The sequence below is a fragment of the Hibiscus syriacus genome, unplaced genomic scaffold (assembly GCF_006381635.1).
Source record: "Hibiscus syriacus cultivar Baekdansim isolate YM2019G1 unplaced genomic scaffold, ASM638163v2 tig00110076_pilon, whole genome shotgun sequence".
Lineage (NCBI taxonomy): Eukaryota > Viridiplantae > Streptophyta > Magnoliopsida > Malvales > Malvaceae > Hibiscus > Hibiscus syriacus.
In genome coordinates this window covers 895,722-911,401 of record NW_024062586.1, presented here as the reverse complement: position 1 = coordinate 911,401, position 15,680 = coordinate 895,722, and the positions used below count along the sequence as shown (strand labels likewise).

The window sequence follows — 15,680 nt, the reverse complement described above, 5'->3', positions numbered from 1 at the left end:
TTACGAATAGAGCAAACTGGGTTGAGAGGGTCGCCATCGCCTCTGTAATACCCGATCTGGATTAGTCGGTCAATAGATCAGATACCAGTGATTAATTCAAAAAAAATGGCAATGAAATGATTTGAAGAACACGATCGGATTACAAGAATATTACAGGACAACATGCATCACAAATAGGACCTCTCCAACAAATTAGATTAAGTAATTCATCCTCTATGGCTTTCATTCTCTATAAAATGTAAAATTAATTAGACTTCAAATGAATCAAGCATGGCTTTTAAAGTTTTCTGGGATGTAGACCACTGCTTATCGTTAGAGCAAATGGTCTCAAGAACGTATTTGTAGTACTCCCAAAACCAAGCTTAGAATGAGTCAAATAAACACTAATTACAATTACGCAAGTATCGAATTACACCCACGACATAAATTTATACAACCCAATTAGAATAATGTATAAAGTTGATTATATTTGATATAACGTGGTTCACTATTAGTATGTAGATCTTTAATATACGTAATCTATAAATTAAGCATAATGTTTACTACTTATTGCATAACATAAAATAATAGTTACAAGAACACATCAAGTAGTTTTAATAGTTAAAGTAAATGTTATTTTCTCTAGAGATCACACATTTTAATAGTTGTATTTAATGTGATTATAAAATAATATTTATAAAATAATATTTGTTCATAAATTTTTTATCTATTGATATGTCGTTGCTCGAACCAAGGAACTCTGTAGAGATCAACATCTTCTCTTTACCATTAACACCATTTATTAGTTTTGAATATTTAATTTTTAAAAAAAATTAAAACACTTTTAATCAATTGACAAGACAACACTTACAAGCAGACACACAAGTAGTCAAACCTATAACTTCTAGAAAAATAATATTTTTTCATCACTAAGGTTAGTTTATGATTCTAGAATATATAATTCTTAAATAAATGGTAATCTAAAATTAGATGAAATAATGAATAGGTTGAAGATGAAGTAGTGCGTACCGTCTGTTGTCCACGTTTTTGAACCGATGTTTCGATGAGTTCATCGGGATCATAAGAATTGCCGGTGACAAAAGGACCAAGTGAGGCAATCACTTTCTCGGGATCCCCAATTTCCTTGATCGACGCATTAGGCTTGTTCGTTAGACGTATCAAAGGAGATGCCACCACTTGGACTTTCCTCTGGTTTTCATTCTTCAAACTTCACCTCCACCCATGGTTCCGCACACTTGGGCTGGCAATAGTTCCCTGACAATATCTTGGCCACTCGAGCTTGCTTCCATGTCGGTGGGATAAGAAACTGGTACGGCTGCACATTTCCTGCAATAAAACTATATCTAAAGTTTCAACCATCATAATCAAGGAAGGACTCAGAATTTTAAGTTAAACGATAAATTTATAAAATTTTAAAAGGTGTAAACTTATAAGACAAGATTAGATTATAAATAAAAAAAAATTGAAAATTTCAGTAGAAACAACTGCATTAGACTGGATACCTGCGCCTACTGGGGTATCTTTCTTGGAGGGCTTGAAGACGATAAAAGAAGGGTCGGTGGCGGATGGAGGAAGATATGACCCCACCTCCACTTCTCTTGCTTCTGCTATGGGAGCTCCGCCGAATACGGCGGCCGGCAACATTGCCAGTCCTTTAATGAAAATCTCACTCCTCTGGACTCCCCTTTTACTATCGATAAGGCTCAGGCTTTCTTGCATTGGTGGTGCATCGTTTGCATCAGAGATTGTTCTGAGTTTTAATGAAGATTTCGAAGAAAATGAGAATTGTGGTGATAGGAGTGTTAGTGAAGCAGAGACCATTTGTGATGGTGGTTTTCGATTCCAGGCAGGAAACTTGAAAGCTCTCATCTGCTTGGGTGCTTCTCGATAAGGATATGCCTGTGCGAGCATCAATGGCCACCTATTTATTTATCTATAGTTTAATCTACTCTGAAGGTCACTATACTATCAACTCAATTCTATTTTGATAACTATACTAACAATTGTGTTAAATAGGTAACCTTACTTTCAATTCGGTTTCAAACAAGCTACCAATAGTTAATTACAAACATAATTGTTGATATGGTAGTTAGGAAATTTTCTATATTAAACACATTTGATCCTTATTCTTTACCCATTATATTAATTTAATGCTAATTTTAATTATAAAATTTAATAAAATCAATAATCCAATAAGATGTTGACATGTCAGCATCTTATTAATTAAAATTAATAGAAATAAGTTAGAGAAAAGATGGATTAAAACTTGTGTTTTAGGATAGATATAAGCACACCTTAACTATTGAAGCATGTATTATACTTATGCCACATTTCACGAGTTCGAGCCCGAGATATATGTGCTAAAGTCTGCAATAGAGGTTCTATATGGTATGTTGGTCTTATTCAAAAAATCAGAATTGACCCAATCTATGGAGGAAGCTAAAGAGCCCGAAACTGTTCACATTGACTGATATGATCTCAGTTATGTGTTCCGAGTCATACACGATGTTTCCCGATCGTGATTTTAGTAAGAACTTCGCAGTGCTTTGGTTGAAGTTTAAAAATGTACAAACAACGTTATAAGAAAGAAATTGATATAAGTACATTGAAAATAAAAGGTTGTAGGTTATGATAAAGTGGTTTGAAGGTGATGGAAGACTGATGGTTTTTGTGGTTTAATGAAATGAAGGAAAGTGGGGAAAGTGTAGTGGTGATAATAATTTATAGTGTGGAAATAATGGAACTATGGTGAAGGTATAAGATGTTATGGCGTGGGAGATGCATGATGAATTAAAAACTATGGATTATGTCCTGCTAGCTATATGGGGCTAGGAACCAACAATATATAAAGATGGAATCAAAGTGATAGAGGGTTGAACGTCACCCACTAGCTATAGGTGAGCTAGGAACCAACGTTATGAAGAAATGAAATGGAGGAAGGCTTCAAGACTGACAAGAAACCGATAGAGTTCTAATCCAAGAACTAAAATGAAAGCATCCTTTCAAAGAATATATTATGCAATTAAAAGAAAACAATCACCTAAATGCAATTGAATTCAATTAAATGACTTGTCATTCTTCTTATCCTTTGATGGCTAGTGTTGACTTAATTGATCGATGAAATAGCCAAGAGGGGGGTGAATTGGCAATTAAAATTTTGGTGGAAGCTTTTGCAAAAAATAGAAAATAATTGCACAACAATTTAGAGTGGTTCGACTTTCTCAACAAAAGTCAACGTCCACTACCTTAGCTATCCACACTAAGGATTTTCCACCAATTCACTAATTTTTCTTTCTTTTGAGGACAAAGAGTAACCTTACAAATCCCTCAAGAATTATACCCCAAATTTTTTAGAACACTCTCTCCCAAAGAGAAATACACAAATTTTGCAAACTTATAGAAAAACATCACAAGGCAAGATGTTTGCACAATTCTACAACAAAGAAAGAACACTCAAGAATGAATACAATTGAGCACAAATGGTGTTCTTGAAAGCAAAATAAATATTGAATAAAAATAGGTTTAATGCTCAAACTTGATGTTTGATGCTTTCTCTTTAATTCTCTAGCTTCTCTTCATAATTGTTGTTGATCAATGGCTCCTACGCATGTTTAAATACACCTTGGATCACTTCTGAACGTTGGGGATTATTGGTGAAGTCAATAGAGCGGTTATGGTGTAATTTTCATTTAAAAAATCTGTTGGGAGCGTAGGTCTATCGGTACACTCTCAAGGTGTATCAGTACACTGTGTGTAAAATTCAAATATTTCGACCGTTATATGACCTAGTGTATCGGTACACTCCAGGTGCATCGGTACACTAATTGTATTCGATGTGTTTTAAGAGCCAGGAGTGTATCGATGCATTCTCTGTGCATCGGTACACAAAATACATTCGATGTTTGGTGTACATCGATATATTAAAGAGTGTATCGGTACATCCCTTTGTAAAAATAATTTTTGGCCCGAATATCGTTCGAAATACTTTGTAAAAATTATTTCAAAAACTATTTTAAGTTTAAAACACAATATTACACTTTAGTAAGAATTGAAATTGACATATGAAAATCTTGGAGTAATATTTGTGATATTCGAATAATTTAATCGAATATACTTTAAAAATGATTGTAAAATATTAAAACTCAAGAACACTTAATTTTGTTTGATGTTTTTAACAATCTCCACCTTTTTGATATAACAAAACATTTGAGTAATTTTAAGATTTTCATTGAAAAATCTTTTTTAAAAAACAATTTTGAAAATTACTCCCCCGTACTATATTCTCCCCCTTTTTGTTAAATCAAAAAGACTCTATAAAACGTTTTTAAACAAGATTTATATTCCCTTCAAGAAAAACAGCCAATTGATTTAAAAATTTAAAGCTTAAGCTGCTAAGACCACAATCAAGGGAAATATTAGCCATTAGTCCATAAATAAATATTCAGAAATAATGTGCAATGGTAACTGGTCATATTTCAACTAATATGTAAATGATGCAAAAACTAATGAAATCAAATTCAAACAAGGAAAACCAAATATATATATATAAACATTCAAGTTCAAACATCCATAATATCTAAAACATAACAATCCAAAACAAAAACATCCAAAATATTTTAACAATTAAGTTCTATTGCAACCTAAGAAAACAAAGCAAAAAAAAGTATAATCTTCCATCAGTAGATCAGGAGGTGATAAATGTGTACAAATTGTAATACCCCAAAACTTTAGATAATGACCAAAATGCAAAATTTGAAAGTTTGATGGTCAAAGTGGAAAATTAGGAAAAGTTTAAGGAATTAAGCGATCATCTCCTAAAAAGAAATTTTATTCCATTAAAAAATACTTTACTCTTGAGAGTGGTGTTTTATAGAAATAATATTTTTGGATTTGGAATTTTAGTAAAGAAAAACTAGAAAGGGTTAAAGCCGATAAGGAATCGGTAATTCGGATCGAATTGGAGTTTTACAAAAAATTAAAGGATGTTGTTAATTGGTTGGAAATATTATTTTAATAGTTTGGATTAGAGAAATTTGGTTTAGAAATGTGCAATTTTTTAGATTCAATCGAAACAGTGGAATTTAGTGATTAAAACGCAAGATTTGAAAATTCAGGGGAAATTTCGAAAATAAAAGTAAAAATAATTCATCATTGACTTTGAAATATGATAAGGATGAGTTGTCATTGTAACCCCCTAGACCCGACCTATGCGTTTCGACTAAGTCTAGTGGATCACAAAGACATTTTCCAAAACCGTTATCCAATCAATGTAAAATCACATTATTCATGACATGAAATTATAATAAATTATACTATTAAAACTCAACTCTTAAATATAAAACCAATCAGTAATAAATTAATTTAAAACATATCTTAAAAATCAAAACCACGATAAACTGAATAGTAATAGCAAAAACATTATCATTATAAAATCAAATACTTTAAAATAGATCCATGTCACCAGAATAAAGTCAACTTGCAATATTAAAATATTACAATCAGATATACTTCAAGAGATATGTTGATCCTCCAAGTGCTCAAACCGAGGTATCTAACCAACAGTATTTGAAAGGGGAAAAACATTTCGAAAGGTGAGCTAGGCTCAGTGTGTCCCAACATTTCCATAAAATTACAATAGGCACATTAAACAAATCATAGTCCATTAAATCTCACAAATTAGTAAAAGAGTTTAACTTTTGAAAATCATAGTTTAAACCCTTTTCTGGTACACCATCAGTAGTTCCCAAAATTATTTTCCATATAGCTTACTTTATGCACATAGCAAAAAGAAAGCCGACTTAAGGATAGGCTATGAAGCTTGTATCCTTAAGCCCAAGTCAATAAGTCCATATAGCTTACCCTAAGCACACAGCAAAGGAAAGCCGACCTAATGAAACATCTTGGGGCCCTCAAGAGTCACATTAGGCCCGTTTATTAGCTTGATCAGAACTATACAATTGTAGTTCAATCCATTCCAAAATCAATATCCATATACCAGTCATCAAAGTCCATAAATCATCAACAATAAATCGGTGTACCAACAATAATAATCCATAGATTTCAATGTACCATATTTCAAAACATATAAAACCATTATGTAGTAAACAGGAACACACCTCGATAATGGGTTCAGATAGAAGATCTACTGATTACTGGTTTCACCACGCTCTGCTACAGTTTTCGAACGGGTGAATACTGATATACGTGGTTTAACTGATCTAGAAGAGTTGAGTCGAGTTGTCAAACGATCCGGAGAGTCTCTTGTACCTTCAAACAATAATAATTAATCAGCCCCAAATCTTACTTAATTATTCAAAGCTAAAATTCTTAAGTATATAAGCATTTTTCGGGTTTGACTATCATTTTGGGGTATTTCGAGTCTGAATTTGGCCAAACGGATTGCGGAATCGGAATCAGGACGTCGAAAAATATAAAGTATGACTTTTCGAAAACTCAGATTCTTGGTCAAAGTCAAAGTCAACCACTTTGACCATCAATTTGGAGGCCTTCAGGTTCGAATTTGACGAAACGGACTTCGAAAACGGATTCGGACGTCGAAAACTATCAAAATAGGTACACTCGGAAAAGATTTACGGTCGTTTAAGGGTCGGTCAAAGCCAATTTAAGTTTTGGTCAAAGGAAGTCAACGGTCAACGGTCAATGGTCGGGTCGGGTCAGTCGTGTCGGGTCGGGTCCGGTCAGACCGGTCAAATCGGTTCATACCAGACAAACCGGTTCGAACCGATCGAAACCGGTCAGAACCAGTTGAAAACCGGTCAAACTGGTTTCCAGCCCTCCACTCTCCCTGCGGCGGCGCGTGTGGCGCGTGAGGCCTCATCCGGGGGTCTAAAAATTCTGGAAAAATTTCTAAAAATTATTTTGAGCGATTTCGAGATACTTACAAAGATCGGTTCAAATTTTTGAACGGTAGAGAGCTCGATTTCAACTCGGTTGAATCTTTGACTGCTCCACCTCCTCACGCGCCGCCGTCGACGGCGAACAAGATTGACACCGGCGGACTCGAAACGACACAAGGAACACGATGGTGCAGGAGGTGTCTTAAACGGAGCAATGATCGGCGGTAAATTTAAGATTTTCCCGGTAATAGAGCTAATAAAAACGTCAAGACTTTGACTGTAAACTCCCGACGTTTGGCAGCGTTTCGCTTCAATTAAATTGAAGGGTTTGTTCCTCGCTCAATGATGAACACAACGGTGGTTTCAAAACGACGATCGGAATTCACACGGCGTCTGGATCTGGGTCGGAAACGGACGTAGGGGAAAGGGAATTTGGGGTGGTGGTTTTCTGTTTTGAAACAGAAAACCACCCACGCATATAACATATATAACCAAAATTCACCTAATTTATTTGGGTAAATTCAGGGCTTAGTCCCTGAATTTTCTTTAACTCTAACACAAGCTCCAAATTTTAAAATCTTTTAATTTAGTCCCCAATTTTCGCCAATTTTTACAATTAACCTCCAATTTCAATTAAATATTATTTTTGTAAAAAAATCGGGTTGTTACAATTCTCCCCCTCTACAAGAAATTTCGTCCTCGAAATTTACCTTATGAGAATAGTTGAGGAAACTGAGCCTCCATTGACTCCAATGTCTCCCAAGTAGCTTCTGAGGGGCCTCGATTACTCCATTAAACTTTGACCATTGGAATGCGCCTATTCCAAAGAACTCTCTCATCTCTTTCTAAGATATGAATAGGCTCTTCCTCATATGACAAATCAGGTATCAGCTCCACCTCATCAACTTGAATGATGTGATCTAGATCTGGACGATATCGCCTCAACATTGATACATGAAAGACATCATGAATACGATTGAGCTCAGAAAGCAACTCAAGATGATATGCAACTGGTCCTACCCTCTTCAAGATACGAAATGGTCCAATAAATCTTGGACTCAATTTACCCTTACGCCCGAATCTCAATACTTTCTTCCACGGTGAAACTTTTAAGATGACCTGATCACCAATCTCAAATTGTATATCTATCCTTCTCTGATCTGCATAAGACTTTTGCCAAACAAATGCCTCTTTCAAACGGTCATATATCAATCTGACTGTGTCCTCCGTCTCTCGCACTAACTCAGGTCCCAAAGTTTTCCTATCACGCAACTCAGTCCAACAGATCGGAGTTCGATATTTACGCCCATAGAGTGCTTCGTAAGGTGCCATACGAATGCTGGTCTGATAACTATTATTGTAAGCAAATTCAGCCAACGGCAAAAAGTTCTCCCAACTACCACTTAATTGAAGCCAAAACTCACACTTAATTAGTTTGGCATATAAAGGATGCTCTCTCAAAGTCAGCAGAATGATCTTCAAATGCTCGTCATGCTCTGCCTCAGTACGAGAATAGATCAGAATATCGTCAATGAAGACCACCACAAATTGATCCAAATATGGTCGGAACACCCGATTCATCAAATCCATGAAAGCTGCAGGAGCGTTCGTCAAACCAAAAGGCATCACTAAGAATTCATAATGACCATATCTAGTGCGAATGGCCATCTTTGCAACATCAGATCCTTTAACTTTCAATTGATAATACACCGAACGAAGATTAATCTTAGAGAAAACAGTAGCTCCTCGCAATTGATCAAATAAGTCATCAATCCTGGTAGTGGGTATTTATTCTTGACCGTCATCTTGTTCAATTTCCGATAGCTAATACATAATCTGCACGACCCATCCTTCTTTTTCAAGAACAGAACTGGAGCTCCCCATGGTGAAGTACTATGTCGAATAAATCCTCGATCGAATAATTCTTGCAATTGGTACTTCAACTCCTTAAGTTCCTTTGGAGCCATACGATAAGGTGCCATCGAAATAGGTGAAGATCCTGGATAAGTCTCAATCTCGAATTCTACCTCTCTATTAGGAGGTAACCCAGGCAACTCCTCTGGAAAAACGACCGGAAACTTGCTAACTGTACAAATCTCCTCGATCGTGGACAATGCACCTTTGGTGTTCAAAATACAGGCAATGAAAGTCTCATATCCCTTCCTGATCATACGATCAATTTCCATCGCTGAAACTATATTGGAGAGATAGCCGCGACGTTCACCAATTAACACAACGGTCCGACCATCAGAAGTTTTCAGAGTAGCTCTCTTGTACTCGTAATCCATATTTACTTTGTATTTAGTCAACCAATCCATCCCAAGAATTAGATCGAACTTCTCTAAAGAAAGCTCCATAAGATCAGTGAGAAACAAATTTCTCCCTGAACCTCAAGAGGACAACGCCAAAATACTTTACTCACTAATACCGCTCGTCCTACTCGACTCGTAACTGTAATAGTATTTTCAGTGTTCTCAATCAAAATCTGAAGGTTTCGAGATACCGAGCTCGATACATAGGAGTGAGTGGAGCCATTGTCCAGTAATGCAAAGTATGAGATATAATAAATAGTAAATGTACATTCAATAACCTCAGGTTCATCTATGTCATCCCGACGTCTAGTGGCATAAACAAAAGCTGGCTGTCTAGCCTCAGAAGCTGTTGGCCCTCAATTTTGCTGAGGCGGGCTCTACTGTCTGCCCTGGACGTTGATCCTCGAGTATTTCCTTGATAACGATCTCTAATTATGGTCTGTACTGTAATCTGAGAATGCACAGGAGTCTGAGTAGCAGTCTACTCAAACGAAGCTAGCTGAAGACAATCCCTCCGATAATGACCACTAGATCCACACTGATAGCAAAGACTCATCTTCTTACGACACTCTCCTGTGTGCTGTTTACCACAATACTCACAAAGGAGTCCATGATAATACGATGAGGAACCATCTCGACTGCCAACTAACGGTGAGGATGCTGCAGGCCTAAAACGTGTATTGCTTCTCTGAGGGGCCAAAATATGAGTCCTCTTCCCGGACTGTGCTGATGACTCAATATTAGTCGCTCCTATGATCGATGTAGTCATGCCAATACCTGCGGCAGAAGGCAGATTCGTTGGGGTCGTAGGAGCAAGATCACCTAACGAAGGTTGGGGGATCTACTCGTATCCCATCGATCGGGTCTGTAAATCTAGCCACTCGACCTCGTCCACGGCTAGTTTGACGACCACGTCTAGCACTAATTTTGATGGATCATAAGTTTACTCTAGAAGATGAAACTTAGGGTTAGATAAGCACTTGGAGTCTCGAACACAGTTAAAAATCTTAATAATTTTGTGACATGGCCTTAGTAACTTGTTTAGTAAAATATTTCAAAACCGTATTTTCAATGTGGACTCATACATAGTCCGAGGGTTAAAAACCAAAAGCTTTGATACCAATAAATGTAACCCCTAGACCTGGCCTATGCGTTTCGACTAAGTCTAGTGGATCACAAAGACATTTTCTAAAACCGTTATCCAATCAATGTAAAATCACATTATTCATGACATGAAATTATAATAAATTATACTATTAAAACTCAACTCTTAAATATAAAACCAATCAGTAATAAATTATTTTAAAACATATCTTAAAAATCAAAACCACGATAAACTGAATAGTAATAGCAAAAATATCATCATTATAAAATCCAATACTTTAAAATAGGTCCATGTCACCGGAATAAAGTCAAATTGCAATATTAAAATATTACAATCAGATATACTTGAAGAGATATGTTGATCCTCCAAGTGCTCAAACCAGGGTATCTAACCAACATTATCTGAAAGGGAAAAACATTTCGAAAGGTGAGTTAGGCTCAGTGTGTCCCAACATTTCCATAAAATCATAATAGGTACATTAAACAAATCATAGTCCAGTAAATCTCACAAATTCGTAAAAGAGTTTAACTTTTGAAAATCATAGTTTAAACCCTTTTCTGGTACACCATCAGTAGTTCCCAAAATTATTTTCCATATAGCTTACTTTATGCACATAGCAAAAAGAAAGCCGACTTAAGGATAGGCTATGAAGCTTGTATCCTTAAGCCCAAGTCAATAAGTCCATATAACTTACCCTAAGCACACAACAAAGAAAAGCCTACCTAATGAAACATCTTAGGGCCCTCAAGAGTCACATTAGGCCCGTTTATTAGCTTGATCAGAACTATACAATTGTAGTTCAATCCATTCCAAAATCAATATCCATATACCAGTCATCAAAGTCCATAAATCATCATAAATAAATCGGTGTACCAACAATAATAATCCATAGATTTAAATGTACCATATTTCAAAACATATAAAACCATTATGTAGTAAACAGGAACACACCTCGATAATGGGTTCAGATAGAAGATCTACTGATTACTGGTTTCACCACGCTCTGCTACAGTTTTTGAACAGGTGAATACTGATATACGTGGTTTAACTGATCTAGAAGAGTTGAGTCGAGCTGTCAAACGATCCGGAGAGTCTCTTGTACCTTCAAACAATAATAATTAATCAGCCCCAAATCTTACTTAATTGTTCAAAGCTAAAATTCTTAAGTATATAAGCATTTTTCGGGTTTGACTATCATTTTGGGGTATTTCGAGTCTGAATTTTGCCAAACGAATTGCGGAATCGGAATCAGGACGTCAAAAAATATAAAGTATGACTTTTCAAAAACTCAGGTTCCTGGTCAAAGTCAAAGTCAACCACTTTGACTGTCAATTTGGAGGCCTTTGGGTTCGAATTTGACAAAACAGACTTCGGAAACAGATTCGGGACGTCAAAAACTATCAGAATAGGTATACTCGGAAAAGATTTACGGTCGTTTAAGGGTCGGTCAAAGCTAATTTAAGTTTTGGTCAAAGGAAGTCAACGGTCAACGGTTAGGTCAATGGTCGGGTCGGGTCAGGTCAGTTGGGTCGGGTCAGATCGGTCAAACCGGTTCATACCGGTCAAATCGGTTTCCAGCCCTCCACTCTCCCTACGGTAGTGCGTGTGGCGCGTGAGGCCTCTTTCGGGGGTCTTAAAATTCCGGAAAAAATTCTAAAAATTATTTTGAGCGATTTCGAGATACTTACAAAGATCGGTTCAAATTTTTGAACAGCGGAGAGCTCGATTTCAACTCAGTCGAATCTTTGACTGCTACACCTCCTCACGCGCCACCGTCGACGGCGAACAAGGTTGACACCGACGGACTCGAAACGACACAAGGAACACGATGGTGCAGGAGGTGTCGTAATAGAGCAACGATCGTCGATGAATTTATGATTTTCCCGGTAATAAAGCTAATAAAAACGTCAAGACTTTGACTGTAAATTGCCGACGTTTGGTAGCGTTTCGCTTCAATTAAATTGAAGGGTTTGTTCCTCGCTCAATGATGAACACAACGGTGGTTTCAAAACGACGATTGGAATTCGGATGGCGTTTGGATCTGGGTCGAAAACAGATGTAGGAGAAAGGGAATTTGGGGTGGTGGTTTTCTGTTTTGAAATAGAAAACCACCCACGCATATAACATATATAACCAAAATTCACCTAATTTTTTTAGGTAAATTCAGGACTTATTCGCTGAATTTTCTTTAACTCTAACACAAGCTCCAAATTTTAAAATCTTTCAATTTAGTCCCCAATTTTCACCAATTTTTACAATTAACCTCCAATTTCAATTAAATATTATTTTTGTAAAAAATTCGGGTTGTTACAGTCATGGTTTTATGGTAAATAAGAAGATTCATTAAGGGTGATTTGTTATTATCTTAACTAAATGAATATTTTATTCATTTAAAGTTAGATTAAATGTAAATTAAGATGAAATGTATCTAACATTTCATTTCACATGCTCATCTTCTTCTCTAAAGCTGCGTGGGTTTCTCCTAAGGTAAGAGAAAGCTTCAATTCAATTTTCAAGCAATTTTCTTAGGATTTTGAGTATGCTGAAAATAAAAAATTGTTAAATGCAAAAAACGCTATCATTTGGTACCAATATTGCATGATAATATTGTTAGTGTTCAAGTTCATATTGAGTTGATGAAGGGGTTCTTGTGTTTTATGGGTTTTGAAGAGTTAAGAGATTTTAAAGAATTGGTTGTAAGAATTGATGAATAACCTAAGAATGAAGTTAAAGAAAACAATTTGGATTTTTAATCTGGCAGTAGGTTTGAAAATTCACCAGAAATGATATAAAAATAATTCTGAGGTTATTTTTATATATTTGTGTTCATATATCGATCTAGTTTTTTTAAAACATACGGGATCAATTACAAGGTGTATATAAATAGATATGAATTTTTGACCAAGGAAAGGTCAGAAAAATTGGAAAGCAGATTCTGCAAAACATATTCTGTTGGTCAACTTTGAAAATTCACCATAAATTGTACATAATAAATTAGAAGGAGTTATTTATATGGATGGATTCGTATTTGAGTTTAGTTTTCAACGTAAGAAATGGAATTAAATTTCAGTATGCATATCAATAAAGAATAATGATTCTTTAAAGGTAGTACGAGTTGCCTGAATATGGAAAATTGATGGGTTGTTGTGTAAGTGTTATAATTGATGTACTTTGCTGGAAAATGTTGTTTTGGAATTGAAATGAGCGTTAAATGTGAACTATGATTATTTTGGAAGTTTGAAAAGATTAGTGATTTAAGTACAACAATTGTATATTGGTGTACTTAAATGTAATTATGCTTTTGTAAAAGAATTTAAATGGGAATATATTTTAATGCTGGAATTATTAGTATTAAAAATTTAAGTGGTAAAATGGTAAAGGACCATTTTGGGTAAATTGGAAAAGTTGGTTCCAATGTTATAGGGATTATTAAGTATTGAGTATTTTCGATAGAAAATGAGTTCAAGTATATTTTGGAGTTATTTTGGAATGTGTTTATGTTAGTACAATACTAACATATGTAATCATTATGATTTGTGATTTATACAGATTATGATTGATTTGCGATTGAAGCAAGTCAAGTATAAAAGGGTTTATTGTGGAACATAGTGAGGCTCATATTTTGAAAGATATAAAGTCTCAAGGTGAGTGAAATACATTCATGACATTATACATGGATGTTTTATACATCATCAGGAAGACTTACGATAAGTCGACCTTGTTTATGTTGACATGATATTTATGTCATTTATTATATATTTGATATATTCTAAATATGACAAAGGTTGAAAATAAAATGCATTGATTACTGATTTTTGCTTATGATTTTTATCATGAATGTTGTTTCTGGTATGAACTGCCCAATGTTAAATATGGATAATATACTTTTTCCATGGATTAATTGAATAAAATAGACTATATGCCCAAGTAAGTCTTTGAGGGACAGGGTATAGTTGGCATGTCATAGAGTATAGCAGCTACAGGTTTATAATACAATTCAGTGTATATGGTGGGCACGACCATATGTGTAATACACATCGGTGTATATGGTGGGCACGACCTTATGTGTAATACACTTCGGTGTATATGGTGGGTACGACCTTATGTGTAATACACTTCGGTGTATATGGTGGGCACGACCTTATGTGTAGCACTACGGTACAAATATTACTCGAATACCCAGGGTCTTCAGGGTTGTATATTGGTCTATAGGCTATGGTTTATGGTTTATTGGTTAATAAATGGTAACCATGCAAATAAGCTTATGAGCTTATGGAACAAATGGTAAGTGTATTGGTAAAATAGGCTTACGAGCTTATGGAATAAATGGTAAGTATATTGGTAGAATAAGCTTACGAACTTATAGGAAAACTGATAAGAAAATTAATATCATTTTGATCATTGTAAAATATTGGATATGTTGGTAATATGATTTTATGGTATTTTAAAATTTACATTGAAATTCATGCATGAATTGTATTGCACTGTTTATTGTTTTAAATTGCCTCACTAAGTTTATGCTTAGCGTATGATGATTTTCACGCGTAGGTAAAAAGCTAGTAGTGGAATAAAGAGTTCAAAGTGACATCAACCATCGAGGAGTATATTGCAATATCAGTAAGACATCCTATGATGGAATTTAACTTAGATAGTGGCATGTAATTGTAACACCCCCAACCCGTATCCGACCCGGATACGAGTCCGAAGTGTCACATTGACTTTTCAAACATTTATTCGTATAAAATAGTGAGTAATTTAAAAACTTGTATAACATTTAACTTATTCAAAACATTTACAAAATATATCAGAGTTCATACAATTTATATCTTTAGACTACACGCCAACTACACTCTATATACAGTACATATATTTTCTGATCTGACATTTGGTAAGGAGAACTGACTTGTCTTGCTCCGCATTACTCTTTACTCTTCTCGAAACCTACGTGTGAAACAATCACACACTGAGTCGTTGACTTAGTGAGGCATATAAAACATATGCAACAATAAACTTATGAATGTTCATACTTACCATTGGATCATGACATTTCAAGATGCATGTATCTATCACACGATAACATATATAATCATATAATGCACATACGAAACTTACCTTCTTGTATCACTTTCACTTTAATTCTGTATTTCAATTGCATTGCCCATGTATATTATTGAGAATAGAGGTATGTGAGTGCATTGAGGTTGTGCACTAATGTTGTCACCACAGCTCATATCAATTCCCTCATGGGGCACTGAACCTTAGTTCAGTATTCGTCCCGAATGACCACGATCAAGATGTCACAATATAAACTATTCACATGTGCCTTTAAACATATGTAGACTGTTCATATGTGCCTTTAAACATATATAAACTGTTCATATGTGCCTTTAAACATATGTAAATTGT

At 35.2% G+C, this 15,680-nt stretch overlaps 1 pseudogene; it reads right to left on the bottom strand.

Moving 5' to 3' along the window:
* Nucleotides 1-248: 248 nt before the first annotated feature.
* On the bottom strand, nt 249-1,887 carry LOC120214588 (annotated as a pseudogene).
* Between the last annotated feature and the right edge of the window lie 13,793 nt (nt 1,888-15,680).